The sequence below is a fragment of the Lethenteron reissneri genome, chromosome 45 (assembly GCF_015708825.2).
Source record: "Lethenteron reissneri isolate LAM-NWPU_2019-01 chromosome 45, ASM1570882v1, whole genome shotgun sequence".
Taxonomy (NCBI): domain Eukaryota; kingdom Metazoa; phylum Chordata; class Hyperoartia; order Petromyzontiformes; family Petromyzontidae; genus Lethenteron; species Lethenteron reissneri.
In genome coordinates this window covers 6,783,050-6,798,708 of record NC_083823.1, presented here as the reverse complement: position 1 = coordinate 6,798,708, position 15,659 = coordinate 6,783,050, and the positions used below count along the sequence as shown (strand labels likewise).

The 15,659-nt window shown below is 53.5% G+C and overlaps 1 long non-coding RNA gene across 1 annotated transcript; it reads right to left on the bottom strand.

Moving 5' to 3' along the window:
• Positions 1-3,823: 3,823 nt before the first annotated feature.
• On the bottom strand, positions 3,824-14,693 carry LOC133353956 (uncharacterized). The gene is made up of 3 exons (XR_009756505.1): positions 14,605-14,693; positions 7,074-7,212; positions 3,824-3,881 (listed from the first exon to the last, which is right to left on the bottom strand). It is a non-coding gene; the product is annotated as an uncharacterized LOC133353956 (long non-coding RNA).
• Positions 14,694-15,659: the final 966 nt, after the last annotated feature.

Below are 15,659 nucleotides of genomic sequence, written 5' to 3'. Positions count from 1 at the left end.
GAGTGTGGTTAGGAGTGTTTGGCTAGTGTGGGTGGGGTTAGAAGGAGTGTGGTTAGGAGTGTTTGGCTAGTGTGGGTGGGGCTAGAGGGAGTGTGGTTAGGAGTGTTTGGCTAGTGTGGGTGGGGCTAGAGGGAGTGTGGTTAGGAGTGTTTGGCTAGTGTGGGTGGGGCTAGAGGGAGTGTGTTAGGAGTGTTTGGCTAGTGTGGGTGGGGTTAGAGGGAGTGTGGTTAGGAGTGTTTGGCTAGTGTGGGTGGTGTTAGAAGGAGTGTGGTTAGGAGTGTTTGGCTAGTGTGGGTGGGGCTAGAGGGAGTGTGGTTAGGAGTGTTTGGCTAGTGTGGGTGGGGCTAGAGGGAGTGTGGTTAGGAGTGTTTGGCTAGTGTGGGTGGGGCTAGAGGGAGTGTGGTTAGGAGTGTTTGGCTAGTGTGGGTGGGGTTAGAGGGAGTGTGGTTAGGAGTGTTTGGCTAGTGTGGGTGGGGCTAGAGGGAGTGTGGTTAGGAGTGTTTGACTAGTGTGGGTGGGGCTAGAGGGAGTGTGGTTAGGAGTGTTTGGCTAGTGTGAGTGGGGCTAGAGGGAGTGTGGTTAGGAGTGTTTGGCAAGTGTGGGTAGATAATGTTTCTTATTATTGTAAGAACTTGGAAATAGAGACGACGACGATGATGATGTGAGAGGCAATTCCTAAGTGAAGCTGAATGAGAAGCGTTGTGACCTGCAGTTTGGTGAGTAGGAGAATGTGTGGGTGAGTGAGTGGTTGAGTGGGTGTGTCTATGAGTGTGTGAGTGAGTAGGTGTATGGGTGTGTGGATGAGTGTGTGGGCGAGTGTGTGAGTGTGTGAGTGAGTGGTGTATGAGTGTGTGGATGAGTGTGTGGATGAGTGTGTGGATGAGTGTGTGAGTGTGTGAGTGAGTGGTGTATGAGTGTGTGGATGAGTGTGTGGATGAGTGTGTGGGTGAGTGTGTTGGTGAGTGTTCGGGTAAGTGTGTGAGTGAGTGGGTGTATTAGTGTGTGTGTGAGTGAGCAGGTGTATGAGTGTGTAAGTGAGTGGGTGTATTAGTGTGTGTGTGTGTGAGTGAATAGGTGTATGAGTGTGTGGGTGAGTGAGTGGGTGTATGAGTGAGTGTTTGAGTGAGTAGGTGTATGAGTGTGTGGGTGAGTGTGTGGGTGAGTGTGTGAGTGAGTGTGTGAGTGAGTGGTGTATGAGTGTGTGGGTGAGTGTGTGGGTGAGTGTGTGGGTGAGTGAGTCGGTGAGTGTGTGAGTGAATAGGTGTATGAGTGCGTGTGTGTGTATCAGTTGTGAGTGTATTGACGAGTGTGTAATTGTATTCGTGGATGAGTGTGTGGGTGAGGGGGTGGGTGGATGAGTGTGTGGGTGAGTGTGTGGGTGAGTGTGTGAGTGAGTAGGTGTATGAGTGTGTGTGTATATACGTGGTGAGTGGGTTAACAAGTGTGTGATTGTTTTCGTGGGATGAGTGTCTGTTTGGGCCCTGGGCCTCTCTTAGTTTGACTCAGCCTCAAATGAGTGCCTGGCGCGGCGTGTAAACATCGTCACTAGGGAGACAAAGGCGGCCGGGCGTGGTACTGACCACGCACCCCCTTGTGTGCCGTGCCGGCCTTCATAGGTGCTCGCTTACAGACCCTGCCCCAACAGTCTGTTAAGGCTACACGGTGGATCGTTGTAGTAGGGTGGGTGAGTGGGTGCGTGGATAGGTGTGTGTACGAGTGGGTGGATGAGATAGTGGGTGAGTGTGAGTAAGTGGGTGGATTAGTGCGTGTGCGTGTGTCCGTATGCACGAGCGGTGGCGCAGTGGTTAGCGCGCAACTGCGCTACGAACCCGTGCAAACGAATCAAAATTAATGCAACTAAAACAATCCTCGTCATCAATCACAGGAGCGTTTATTTGCGTCGCGTTAAACCCAACGGTGATGCATCACGCATCAGTTTTACGCGCAGTCGGCTTTCGCGACCAATATCATCCATAATGAGAGGTTTTTTTCCCGAGCGTGAAATCGCGTAAATATAAATGTGTCGTTAAACCCTCCACCACCCGACACGGTACTCGAATTGTAAATGTTGTGGGGGGTTTACTCTCTAGCGCACCGGTGTGCTGAACTAGTAACGAATTGGCCACGTTTTGTTTACGCGACAAACCTTACCAATTAGCGAGTTTATCGACACGTTTATACTCTTTGGTTCTTTCGGTAAAGTTATTTCGGCCAAGCCACGTAGGCATAAAATAAAATAAAGAACCAAAAAGTATGGATTCCCGCAATCACGAAAGCCTCAAATCAAGATCGACACGTTCATATTTACGCGACCAAACCTACCTCTATTATGGACATCCCACCTCGCGTTTAAGAGACGCGTTTCGCGAACCGCAAAAGTCGACGTCAAACAAGCAAATGTTGTTGAGTGACGGTGCGTGCCTTCTTACAGGGGGTCGAGAGGAGGGGGGGGACGGGGAGCGGTGGCGCTTTGGTTAGCGCACCCCAACGTTCTGAAGCCAGCTATCCGAACTCGATTCATGGCCACGGTGAATGACCGCGAATGCCGAGTGTGATGTCTGAAACAGGTCTTGGGGCTACACGTTCAACAATCCGCACTGAACGGCGTGTGGTTAAACACCAACCACTCCTCTCTCTCCACCACTCTCCCCCGCCTCCCCACGAGCGGACTAACTCATCCCGCAGTGGAATGACAAAGGGCTGCATGTTATTTTTAACACGAATATACCGTATACGATTATACCGTGTAAGTTGTACAGGGCATTATTCGAACGTGTATTCAATGCGCACGATATATAATGATAACATTCAAAGTTGCAATCCACGTGTCACAAATATATATATTGTCATCCACGATTTAGCACAACGCATATACGAGTAGGTACATGGATTACACACGCGTCAATCAGTGGCTTCCACGGCGACTGTCCACTTCAAACTACTGTCACTATTATACGGCTGAAAATGACCGGAGTCTCCAGATAAATGAGAACGCTTCAGAAATTAGGACGAATATCGTATCTCTGTAGCTGTGAACCCCTTATCAGTGCCCTATATTATTACAGACAAATTCAAACCTTATTGGTCACTCCGTGCTCAACGTTCATCTACAAAGTCCCGTCACAAAGGAGAGAAACACAAACATATCGACAAAACTTTCTATGGTTTTTTTGTGCGCCCGTATTGAAACGTCCGTACCGCCGTGTGGACCTCAGAACTCAATTTTCCTGTACAAGAGCACGGGGTAAACCGGCTCAAACCCGGAGAATTACGGTAACCGGTTACGGTAACCGGTTACGGTAACCGGTTACGGTAACCGGTTACGGTAACCGGTTACGGTAACCGGTTACGGTAACCGGTTATGCGCGTGAGCGATTTGGCGCGAGACGGAAAGTAGCGATGATTCGTGGTGGTGACGTCGCGGCGTATCGTGGAAGCCCAAGGCGACGTTTCGGGCACTACCACTCTTCTTCAAATCTATGAGCATCGATAATCTACAAAGGGTGATTGCCCGAAACGTCGCGTGTAATATATATATATATATAGTATGATGCCATTTAAATTCCACGTGCAACACGCATGCATCCACGGAGATGCATACAGCTAGCTGTAGTATTTACACAAAGACAAAGGTCCCCCGTGTAGCCTTTCACTGATAAATTGGGGTAAGTGCTGATCGCGAGCGCCTACTGAGGGCGGCACGAGAGCGTGGTTTGGTCAACACTGCGCAAACTCCGCCACCTTTGTCTCCCCAGTGCTAGCATTTAACACAGCGCATCGCTTGAGGCTGGATCGACCTGAACATCGTTTCGATAAATATCACTCCTGGCCACAGATCGAGTTCGTAAGGCAGCGCGCTCACCACTTGGCCCCACGCACGGCTAGCGACACGCAGGGACAGAAACACACAAAAACACGAAGATCAACACCCACGTGGCGCAGGAACGCAAACACGCATACAAACACAAAGACACAGAATCCCCCCCGTATAGCTTCAACAGACTGTTGGAGCAGGTGCCGTCAGCGAGCACTTATGAAGGCCGGAACGGTACACGAGGGGGTGGGTGGCCAGCACCACGCCCGACCGCCTTTGTCTCCCGAGTGGCGACGTTTACACACCGCGCCAGGTACTCATTTGAGGCTGAGTCGACCTAGGGGAGGCACAGAGCCGGTTAAGATAATCGCTATCACTGGTGTTGGCCGTGAGCGGGAATCAAACCCGGGTCACCGGCTTCGTAGCGCAGCGCGCTCACCACTACACTACCGCTCCCCACACACACGCGCACACACGACACGCACACACGCACACCACACGCACACACACACACCACACACACACACGCGACACACACACAAGCGACACGCACACACACATCCCACACGCACACACGCAACACACACACGCACACACACACACGCGACACACACATACGCGACACGCACACACACACACCACACGCACACACACGCATGCGACACGCACACACGCGACACACGCACACACACACACACGCGACACACACACGCACACACACACGCACACACACGACGCGCACACACACACACGACAAGCACACACGGACGCCACACGCACACACACACACGACACGCACACACACCACATTCCATCGCGCGAGACAGAGAAGCGTGGTCCGTGCGTGATGACGTCTGTAAGGGACGCGGAAAATCGATAGAATAACAACATCAGCCCAGAGCGCATTGCACTCTGTCAACGCGTGCTGGCTGGCGCTGGGGGGGGCGGGTGTGGGGGGGGGGTGGCAGTGGGGTGTAGACTTGTCATGAATTATCAGTCTTATGCTGCACATCAAAGGATCATTGATTCGCGGGCATTAAATATTAAACGCGGGAGAAAGACCGTCAACATATGAAATAGCCCAACACCATCGTTATTTTATTAATGTTTGTTTGATATGGGGGGGGGGTGGTGTGCGTGCTTGCACGTGTGCGCGTGTGCGCGTGTGCGCGTGGGGGAACGGGAGCGTAGTGGTTAGCGCGCCGCGCAACGAACCACAACGATCCGAGTTCGAATCTGTGACGAACTTCTGAAGCGGTCTGGGCGTTCCCTGGGTGCGATGTGTAAATATCGCCACGAGGGAGACAAAGGCGGCCGGGCGTGGTGCTGGACACCCGTGTGTACCGTGCCGGCCTTCATAGGTGCTCGCTTACAGCACTTGCCCCGAGAGTCTATGAAGGCTATACGGGGAGGGGGGGGGGTCTTTGTCTTTGTGTCTATGTGTGCGTGAGCGTCGAACGCACACGGAATTGTCTCGACTTTGCACTCCCATCGTTGTTGTTTTTTAAATTGTCATCGTTGTTGTAACTTTGTTGACCCGCCCACACTGGGCAGCTGTGAAAAAAAGAGCTTCATAGCTCATCGGATTCTTCCCCAAAGTCTCAATAAAGATTCTGCTCCTGATACCCCTGCACGCTCAAATAAATATTTACAACGAAGACATAATACGGTCCTCGCCTCCCCGTGAAGCCTTCAACAAACTTACTCTTAGTTCTTTCGGTAAAGTCACGTAGGTAAAAAATGAAATAAAAATTAATAAAAATAAAACAATAAAATCACGACGTTTCGGAGGCAACACAAGCCTCAGTCATCAGGTGGGACCGTCACAGCTAGATTAGCTGCACGGTCCCACCTGATGACGGAGACTTGTGTTGCCTCCGAAACGTCGTGATTTTATTGTTTTATTTTTATTAATTTCATTTTTTTACCTACGTGACTTTACCGAAAGAACTAAGAGTATGAATCCTTGCAGTCACGAAAGCTTCAAATATAGAATTCAACAAACTTGTGGGGCAAGTGGTCTTAGCGGGCGCCTATTAAGACAAGCGAGGAGATGGGTGGCCAGCACCACACGAGGATAGATATTTTTTTTTAAGTCGGAGTCTACCTAGGGGAGGCCCACGGCCGCTTCCGATATTCGCCACTCTTATTGGTCGCGCGCGGGAATCTGCGAATCGAACTCGGGTCGTCGGGGATCGTAGCGGCCGGTGCGCTAACCACTCTGCCACCGCTCCCCGTTCACCATTAACGTACCCATGCACAGATATGCACACGTGAATATACACACATACATACATACCACAAATAAACATTCCCCGTGTAGCTTACACAGACTGTTATCGAGCAGCTATGAAGGCGGGAACGGAGTAAGAGAACCCACGCTCGACCGCCTTTGTCTCCCCAGCGCTACCTGTTCATGGAACGTCTTAGCACACGCGTGCAGGCACACACACACCGACACATACTACACATAAAGACAGGCAGACGCACATATATACACGATACACGCGTGTGCGCACACGCTGATAATGACAAAGATCCCCCATATAGCCTTCAGCATATTGCTAGGGCAAGTGCTGTTCGCGATCACCGATCTTGGAATGCAACGGCACACGAGGGGGTGGGTGGCCGAAGCTTAAACACCGCTCGAAATACTTAGTTGAGGCTGAGCCTACCTAGGGGAGGCCCAGGTCCGGTCTCAGATATTCTTCAACAAATGTTGGACGTGAGCGGTAACCGAACTTGGGTTGCCGCTAGTTCATAGCGCCGTGCGCTGACCGCTAGAACACTCTACCGCTCCCCACGCGTACAAAGCCAAAGATCCCCCGAATAGCCTTTAACAGACTGTTGAGGAAAGTGCTGTTAGCGAGCACCTATGAAGGCCGGAGTAGCACCACGAGGGGGTGTGTGGCTAGCACTACGCCCCGCCGCCTTTGTCTCCCTAGTGGGAGTGTTTACACATCGCACCAAGTATTCATTTAAGGCTGAGTAGACCTAGGGGACGCCCAGGACCGGTTTAAAAATCGTCACTGGTGTTGGCCGTGAGCGGAAATCGAACCCGGGACGCCGGGTTCGTAGCGCAGCGCGCTAACCACTACACCACCGCTCCCCGCATGTACACACTCACACACGCGCAAGCAGACGCACATATATACAACGACGTATTCACGTACATTTGCAAGCATACAAAACAATACAAAGACAAAGATTCCCCGTGTAGACTTGAGAGGCTGTTGGGACAAGTGCTGTGTGCGAGCACCTATTAAGGCCGGGACGCGGTGCACGAGGCTGAGTCGACCTAGGGGAGGCCCACGACCGGCTCACATTTAACGCGCCACTGATGTTAGCCGGGAATGGAACTCGGGGTGGCCTCGGTTCGTCGTGCAGCTCGCGAACCACTGCACAACCGCACACACACAAAGGCAAAGGCGACGGTGTAGGCGTCACAGTGTGTCGGGGCAAGTGTTGTTACTGAACACGTTTGTCAGTCGGGCATGGCGCATGAAGGGTTGTTGCGGCTAGAGCCACCACGCCCTGCCGCCTTTGTCTTCCCACCCCCCCCCCCCCCCGTGCCGATGTTGACACAGCGCTCCGTGCGTGATCGGGAAGAGCGCAGCGCGCTAACCGCTACAACACGAACGCTCCCCCACACACACACCGACTCACACACAAAGACAAAGATCCCCCGTATAGCCTTAACGGACTGTAGGAGCAAGTGCTGTTAGCGAGCACCTATAAAGGCCGGCACGGCACACGAGGGGGTGGGTGATGAACACCACACCCGGCCGCCTTTGTCTCTCCAGTGGCGATGTTTGCACACCGCACTAGGTACCCATTTCAGGCTCAGTCGACCTAGGGGAGGCCCATGACCGGTTCAGATAATAGTCACTGGTGTTGGTGGCCGTGAGCGGGAATCGAACCCGGGTCGCCACGTTCGTAGCGCAGCGTAGCGCTAACCTCCTACACCACCGCTCCCCACACAAACACACACACCGACTCCCACACACACAACAACAACCGCCATTCGCTTGTGCCAGGCTACGTGCACGTTGAGGCCACGTGAAGTGTCGAACGCCCGCTGGCAGGAGGTCACGGGGGGGCAGACCCAGCAGGTGCCACGGGTCGACTGACTGAGATGAATACACACACAAAGACTCTCACACGATCGCAGAGTACACATTTGCCAAATGTAAAAGTGACCCCGCTAATTTACTATTGTTGGACCATGAACAGAGCGGCAATCATCGCCCCCTCGTGGTGGAATAAAGTCCCCGGGTCGCCCTCGCAAATGAGACTAACTAACGAACTTAAAAATAACTTTTACAAGGTTAGGCCCACTGAGCTATACAGCTCATTTTCAGGAACGACCTGGTCACACATGATAGCCCATTGAAGTGTTCTTGTGTGGAAATTTATAACAACTAAATGCTCTAAACGCGTGTGATGTCGATTCTAAATGCGGATGGGAAAAACCGGAGGACCCCGCAGAAAACTCCAAATATACAGCAGCAGGCGTCAGGGTCGGGATCGAACCCACGATCTCCTGTACACCAGGCAAGGTAGTTAACATCTCACAGCCACCGTGATGATGATGAGAGAGAGAGACACGCAAACTCCAAATATACAGCAGCAGGCGTCAGGGTCGGGATCACCCCACGACCTCCTGCACACCAGGCGAGGTAGTTAACATCTCGCTATCCTGTTCTACTTGACGTCTCACCGGGGGGCGGGCGGGGGGGTTAAACAAAATCAACTGAGAAAACTTTTCAATTTGAGTGGTGAAATTGAGCGACGTTCTTGGACCGCACGACGTCAGAAACGAGGTTCCGCTTCACTGAATAGCCACGAGCAGTCCCGAGGTCCACGTTGCTCCGAGTCTCGCACTGCTCCTAAACACCATCTCCGTCGTCGTCGTCGCCGTCAGTGAACCGAGTAAATTGCCCTCCCGTGGAGTGTGACGTTAAAGCCGACGGAAAGCTGAGATGTGATTTCAAATCGCGGCGTTATTCACTCGCCTCGCCTACCACACCGTCGAAATGAACACGCACACAAATATGAAGGCATATATATACATACTCTGTGTGTATATATGTATATACATACTCTGTATATTCAATTGCAGTTACTGAGCACAGGTCCAAATATCCAAAATGTCAAACGGCCAACGACAGATAGCACTCTTAACATTGTAAAACGAACTGTCCACAGTGAGCGAGCGAGTTAGGTAGGGTGGGTGAGCAGGTGGGTGGGTGGGTGAGCGGGTGGGCGGGTGAGTGGGTGGATGGGTGAGCGGGTGGGTGGGTGAGTGGGTGGGTGAGTGAGCGGGTGGGGTGGGTGAGTGGGTGGGTGAGCAGATGGGTGGGTGAGCGAGTAGGTGAGCAGATGGGTGAGTTAGTGAGCGAGTGGGTGGGTGAGCGGGTGGGTGGGTGAGTGGTGGGGGAGTTAGTGAGCGGGTGAGCAGGTGGGTGATCGGGTGGGTGGGTGAGTTAGTGAGCGGGTGGGTGGGTGAGTGGGTGCGTGGGTGAGCAGGTGGGTGGGTGAGCAGGTGGGTGGGTGAGCGAGTGGGTGAGCGAGTGGGTGAGTTAGTGAGCGAGTGGGTGGGTGAGCGGGTGGGTGAGCGGGTGGGTGAGCGGGTGGGTGGGTGAGCAGGTGGGTGAGCGAGTGGGTGAGTTGGGTGGGTGTTGTGACCTGCAATGTGGCGTTGGTTGAACACGGCGCGGCTGACGCAGCGTGCTCGACCGAGTCCTCAACATTGGGTGGAGGAATCAGCGAGCGAAAGGTCGTGGGGTCAGTGGCCAGGGTGGTCGTGACAGAAGAGTGATAAGGAGACGATTGGCTGCGAGTGAGAGAGTTACTGGGGTGACTCGGCGAGCGTTAGGTCATAATAATTATAATATAATAATTATTATTATTCAAGGTGAAGTGTTCACGTTTATTTCGTGTAACCAGGCTAACAAAAATACAACCTTGCTTAGCTTCCCAGAAGAGACAGGCTGGGGCGCGTTCTCCGTGACTTGGTGATTGTGCCGATGATCGAATTTAAATGAAACCAAAGAACACGGAACCAAGGGAGCGACAGAGATCATGGTCAACGTTTCAGGCAATGGGCCCTTTTTCATAACACAGACAATGAAGAAGACTTGTGGTCCGGTTTGCCTGTCCGAATGAGATGGCGGCGGTGCTCATCTCTCGTTAGCAGCCAGTGGTGGACATTCCACGTTCCTATGGCCGGGGCATGTCTTATCCACAGTAGAACCACTGTTGACCTCCTTAAAAGCGGTGCTTATTTTCCGGAGCCAGGAGGGACGATGGGCTGAGTCGATCCCGCGAAATCAGCGAACTCGCGACCTTGCGAACTTGCGACGCTCTCCCTTACCGAGCCACCCGGCACCGTCGATTGGCGTGAGCGTCGAGCACGTGCCTGTTGCGGCCAGCTCTGCCCAGCGCCGCCCACGGAGCGACACGCGCAATCTCCGTCCAAATCAAGGCCCCGCAGCTCCAAGTGCAACTTGGAGCGGTTGGTTGAGCAACGCAACCGCTCAGCGCGACTCAACTTCAACCGGCGAGCAACGTGGTCGCGCAACTTATTGCCGACAACAGCGCGACGGCCTTAAAGAAACATGAGAATAAGAAGAATAATTAGACGTTAAGACGACGTTTCTGGCAATGGCCCTTATCCAGAGCACATCCGTAGAGAGGCCAGCGGAGAGACCGAGCAAGTTGCCCCCCCCCCCCCTAATGAGATCATTACCGCCGGGCATATGCAGCAGATGAGACACGCGCATAAGGTGGGGGGGGGGGGGGGGTACAGGGCATGCGTCTGCCTCGCGTGGACCAGCAGGCTTCTACTGCCGCTCGCACTCTGCGCTCGACGGAAACGGATGCGCACACGAGAACAAAGGCACTGGCGCTCGCCAGTGCTGGAAATTCCCCGTTCCTATGACGGGGATTGGAGAGCGGGCGTCTGTCGAAATAGAACGGCGCACGTTTGACACTCCGCGCGCAATTTTTTTTTTAAGAAATTGGTAGCTTATTTTATCGACCCGAATCAACCTCGCGAAGATGGGTGTCAATTAAGTTGTAGTGATCCCCGGTACAGCCTTTAACGTACTGTTTGGTCAAGCGAGCACCTACGAATGGCGGCACGGCACGCGAGGGGGTGGGTGGCCAGCTCCACGCCCGGCCGCCTTTGTCTCCCTGGTGGCGATATTTACACACCTCACCAGGCACTCATTTCAGGCTGAGTCAACCTAAGGGGAGGCCCATTACCGGTTGTTAAGATAACCGCCGTGAGTGGGAATCGAACCCGGGTTGCCGGGTTCGTAGCGCGGCGCGCTAACCGCTGCACCACCCCTCTCCACGGTCACACACAAGATAATGATCCCCCGTATGGCCTTAACAGACTGTTGGGGCAAGTGCCATTAGCGAGTAGCACCTAGGAATCGGTCACAAAGATCCCCAGTATAGCCTTAACAGACTGTAGGGGCAAGTGCTGTTAGCGAGCACCTATGAAGGCCCGAACGGTACACGAGGGGGTGGGATGGTGGCCAGCACCACACCCGACCGCCTTTGTCTCCCTAGCGGCGATGTTTACACACCGCACCGCACGAGGTACTCATTTAAGGCTGAGTCGACCTAGGGGAGGCCCAGGACCGGTTCAGATAATCGTCACTGGTGTTTGCCGTGAGCGGGAATCGAACCTGGGTCGCCAGGTTCGTAATGCAGCGCGCTAACCACTACACTACCGCTCCCCTAGGAATCGGTCACACACACACAGAGACACACACGCACGCACATCCAACACCTGCCGATTCGTAAGCGTTCCAAACTTGCCAATACATTACAGGGAGTTAAATGCGTCTTAGAATCCGCACATTGCGTTCATGATGACAATAACGCGCAGCACTTTTTAAACCACCACTGGGTAAAGTTCTCCCCACGCTGTGTCTATCATGGTGGCTGCTGGACCATACTTCACCACGCTGGTCAATGCGGTTGGGAGCCGTGACCGGGAATTCAACTTCAGTGGCCGGGTTGATAGGGCACTGCGCTAACCAGAGCACCACCGCTCATTCCCTATCCGCACGTAGACAAAAGATAAAGATCCCCCGTATAGCCTTGAACAGACTGTTTAAGCTTTTGTAGACACACTCGCAAAACACACACACACGTATATATATTCATTTACAAGTGCACATTGTAATTGTACACAAAAATACCCCAAGTATTTACATATATACACACGTATGTATATGTGCATATACACATGCATGTATACATGCATACACAGATATACAAAGACCACAATTATTCAAGTGTATGCATCCAAGTGCACACAGAGAAACACGCAACGGTATATAGAGTGTGCCTGTGAACATATAAATACATAAACACAGGCGCACACGCATACACAGATTCGCACGCGTGGCACATGGGTGTAGCGTGGTAGCCGTGTCAATGACACGTGTCATTTAGTGTGGCGTGTACACACGCGAAAATATCGACACACGGACGCAGCGTACAAACACTCGCTCGCACACACACACACACACGCGGGCACGCAATTCACATTGTATATACTCAACATACACTGGGCCACGCGTACACGCGTACACGATACACGCGCGTGTTAAAAACAAAAAGGTAACACACACGTACGACAACAACAACAACAACAACAACAAAAAGCACGCGTGGGCACAGACGCGTGGAGATACGCACAATTACAAAGATCCCCCGTGTAGCCTTAACAGACTATTGGGGCAAGTGCCGTTAGCGAGAGCGTTGAGAAGGCTGGAACGTCCATAAGATAGGTGTTTTGGGTTATATCGCGTTAATTTACGGGAATTTACGCGTAAATTTACGGGGAAAGATCGCGCAAATTTACGGGAATTTACGCGAAATATCCCCGTAAATTTACGCGATCTAACCAAAAAAAACCCCTCTCTCATGGATGATATTGGTCGCGAAAGCCGACTGCGTGTTAAAAAGGCCGGAACGGTCCACGAGGGGGTTTAGATGGCCAGCACCACGCCCGACCGCTTTTGTCTCCCCAATGGCGATGTCTACCCGCAGCACCAGCTACTCACTTGAGGCTGTCTAAATAAAGTGTGGGGGGTGGGGGGGAGCCCAGGGCGTTGTGCGTGAGCGAGAATCGAACTCAGTTGTCCGGATTCGTAGCCGCGCCACCGCTCCCCACGAACACAGAGAATTAAAAAAATCCCGCGTCCAGCCTCCGACAGACGGTTTTGGACAAGTGCCATTCGCGAGCACCTATGACGGCCGCTAAGGCACACGAGGGGGTGGTGGGTGGCCAACACCACACACACAAAGACAAATATGCATACACCAACACTCAACAACAACAACAATAAAAACATCTGCCACCCGCCAAACAAAGCCACGCAAAGACAAATACACACACACCAACACTCAGACACAAAAGACAAAGATCACCCGTATAGCCTTAACAGACTGTAGGAGCAAGTGCTGTGTGGGTGGACAGCACCAGTGACGATGTTTACGCACAGCACCAGGTACTCATTTGAGGCTGAGTCGACCTAGGAGAGGCTCAGGATCGGCTCAGATGATCGTCACCGATGTTGGCCGTGAGCGGGAATCGAACTTGGGTCGCCGGTTTCACAGCGCAGGGTGCTAACCGCTACACTACCTCTCCCCACACACACACTCTCATACACAAAGATAAAGATCCCCCGTATAGCCTTAACAGACTGTAGGGGCAAGTGCTGTTAGCAGACACCTATGAAGGCCGGAACGGTACACGAGGGGGTGGGTGGCCAGCAACCACGCCCGACCGCCTTTGTCTCCCCAGTGGCGATGTTTACACACTGCACCAGGTACTCATTTCAGGCTGAGTCGACCTAGGGGAGGCCCAGGACCGGTTCAGATAATCGTCACTGGGTCTTGGCCGTGAGCGGGAATCGAACCCGGGTCGCCAGGTTCATAGCGCAGCGCGCTAACCGCTACACTACCGCTCCCCACACTCTCATACACACACACACACTCTCAGACACAAAAACAAAGACACGCACACTCACACACTCTCTCAGACACACACACTCTCATACACACACTCAGACACAAAAAACAAAGACACGCACACTGAGACATACACACACACACTCTCCGACACACACACTCCGACACACACTCTCAGACACACACTCAGACACAAAAAACAAAGATACGCACACTGAGACACACACACACACACACTCCGACACACACACTCTGCGACACACACACACTCTCTCCGACACATACACACACACTGAGACACACACACACACACTCTCTCCGACACACACACACACACTCTGCGACACACACGCACTCCGACACACACACTCTCCGACACACACACACACTCTCTCCGACACACACACACACACTGAGACACACACACACTCAGACACACACACTCTGCGACACACACACACTCTCTCCGACACACACACACACACTGAGACACACACACACTCCGACACACACACTCTGCGACACACACACACTCTCTCCGACACACACACACACACTCTGCGACACACACGCACTCCGACACACACACTCTCCGACACACACACACTCTCTCCGACACACACACACACACTCTGCGACACACACGCACTCCGACACACACACTCTCCGACACACACACACTCTCTCCGACACACACACTGAGACACACACACTCAGACACACACGCACGCGCCCACGTGCGCGCCGCTTCGCAAACAGAGCAGCAGCAGGGACTTGTCCCGGAATCGAACCCGGCCGGCAGGAGTTCCGTGTGCTGCGCGCCCGACGTGAGGCCCTTGTCCATCTCGAGAATCATCGCTACTGCTGCTGCTGCTGCTCCTCCTCCTCCGCGTGGCGCTCCGTAGCTCGTTCCCTCGACAGGGATACAATGTAATTGAATTAATTAGAAGCTCTTGTCAAATGGGGCGATGGATTGCCGGAGCGGCCAATGGGTAGCCGCCTTGTGCGAGAGAGTGTGTGTGTGCTGTCCTCCCCCCCCCCATCCTCCTTCCTCCGCTCTCTCTCCCACGACGACGTCCCCCCATCATCACCACCACCATCAACCCACCTCCTCCCACACAAGGCAGCCACTAGCCCATCCCACACACCCCCAGACCCCATCCACAGGCAACCCGGCACCATTCTCACTCTTGCCTCTCCCTCCATCATCATCATCATCATATCCCTCCCTCCGTCTCTCCCTCATTCCCTCCCTCCCTCCTTCCCTCTCTCCATCTCTCTCTCTCACGCAGCCTCCTCCCCATAACAGCATCAGTCGTCCCTCCCATCTTCACCAACCCACTCCCTTCCCCCCCTCCCCACTAAACTCCTCTCCCATCCCACCCCCTCCGTTCCTCCCTCCTGCCCGTCCCCACCCAACCCACCCACCCACACACACCCCGCCAAGCCACCCCTTCGCGCCGATGACACGGCGATAAGGGTGTAATGCACAACGCGGCCAGCGATTAGCTGCTCGGTAATTGCGGTACGGGCGCGCACGGACAGACACGCGCACGCGCGCGCACGCACGCGGACACGGACACGTAGAGTCGGCAAACCCACACGGGGCGCCGTGAGTCTCTTCGTCTCGGCGCCCTATATAAGCAGCCGCGACTTGCGGGGAACGGGCTCATTTTTTGGAGCAGCATTTTCTGTTGCCGCCGCCGCTGTTGCCGCTGTTGCCGCTGCTGCTACTCCCCCCCCCACTTAGCACCTCTCCTCCTCCTTCTCCCCCCCCCACCTCTTCCCCCACCCCCCCCCCCCCGCGAAATTTTGTAACAGATTTTCCCTATTGCCTGAAACCACC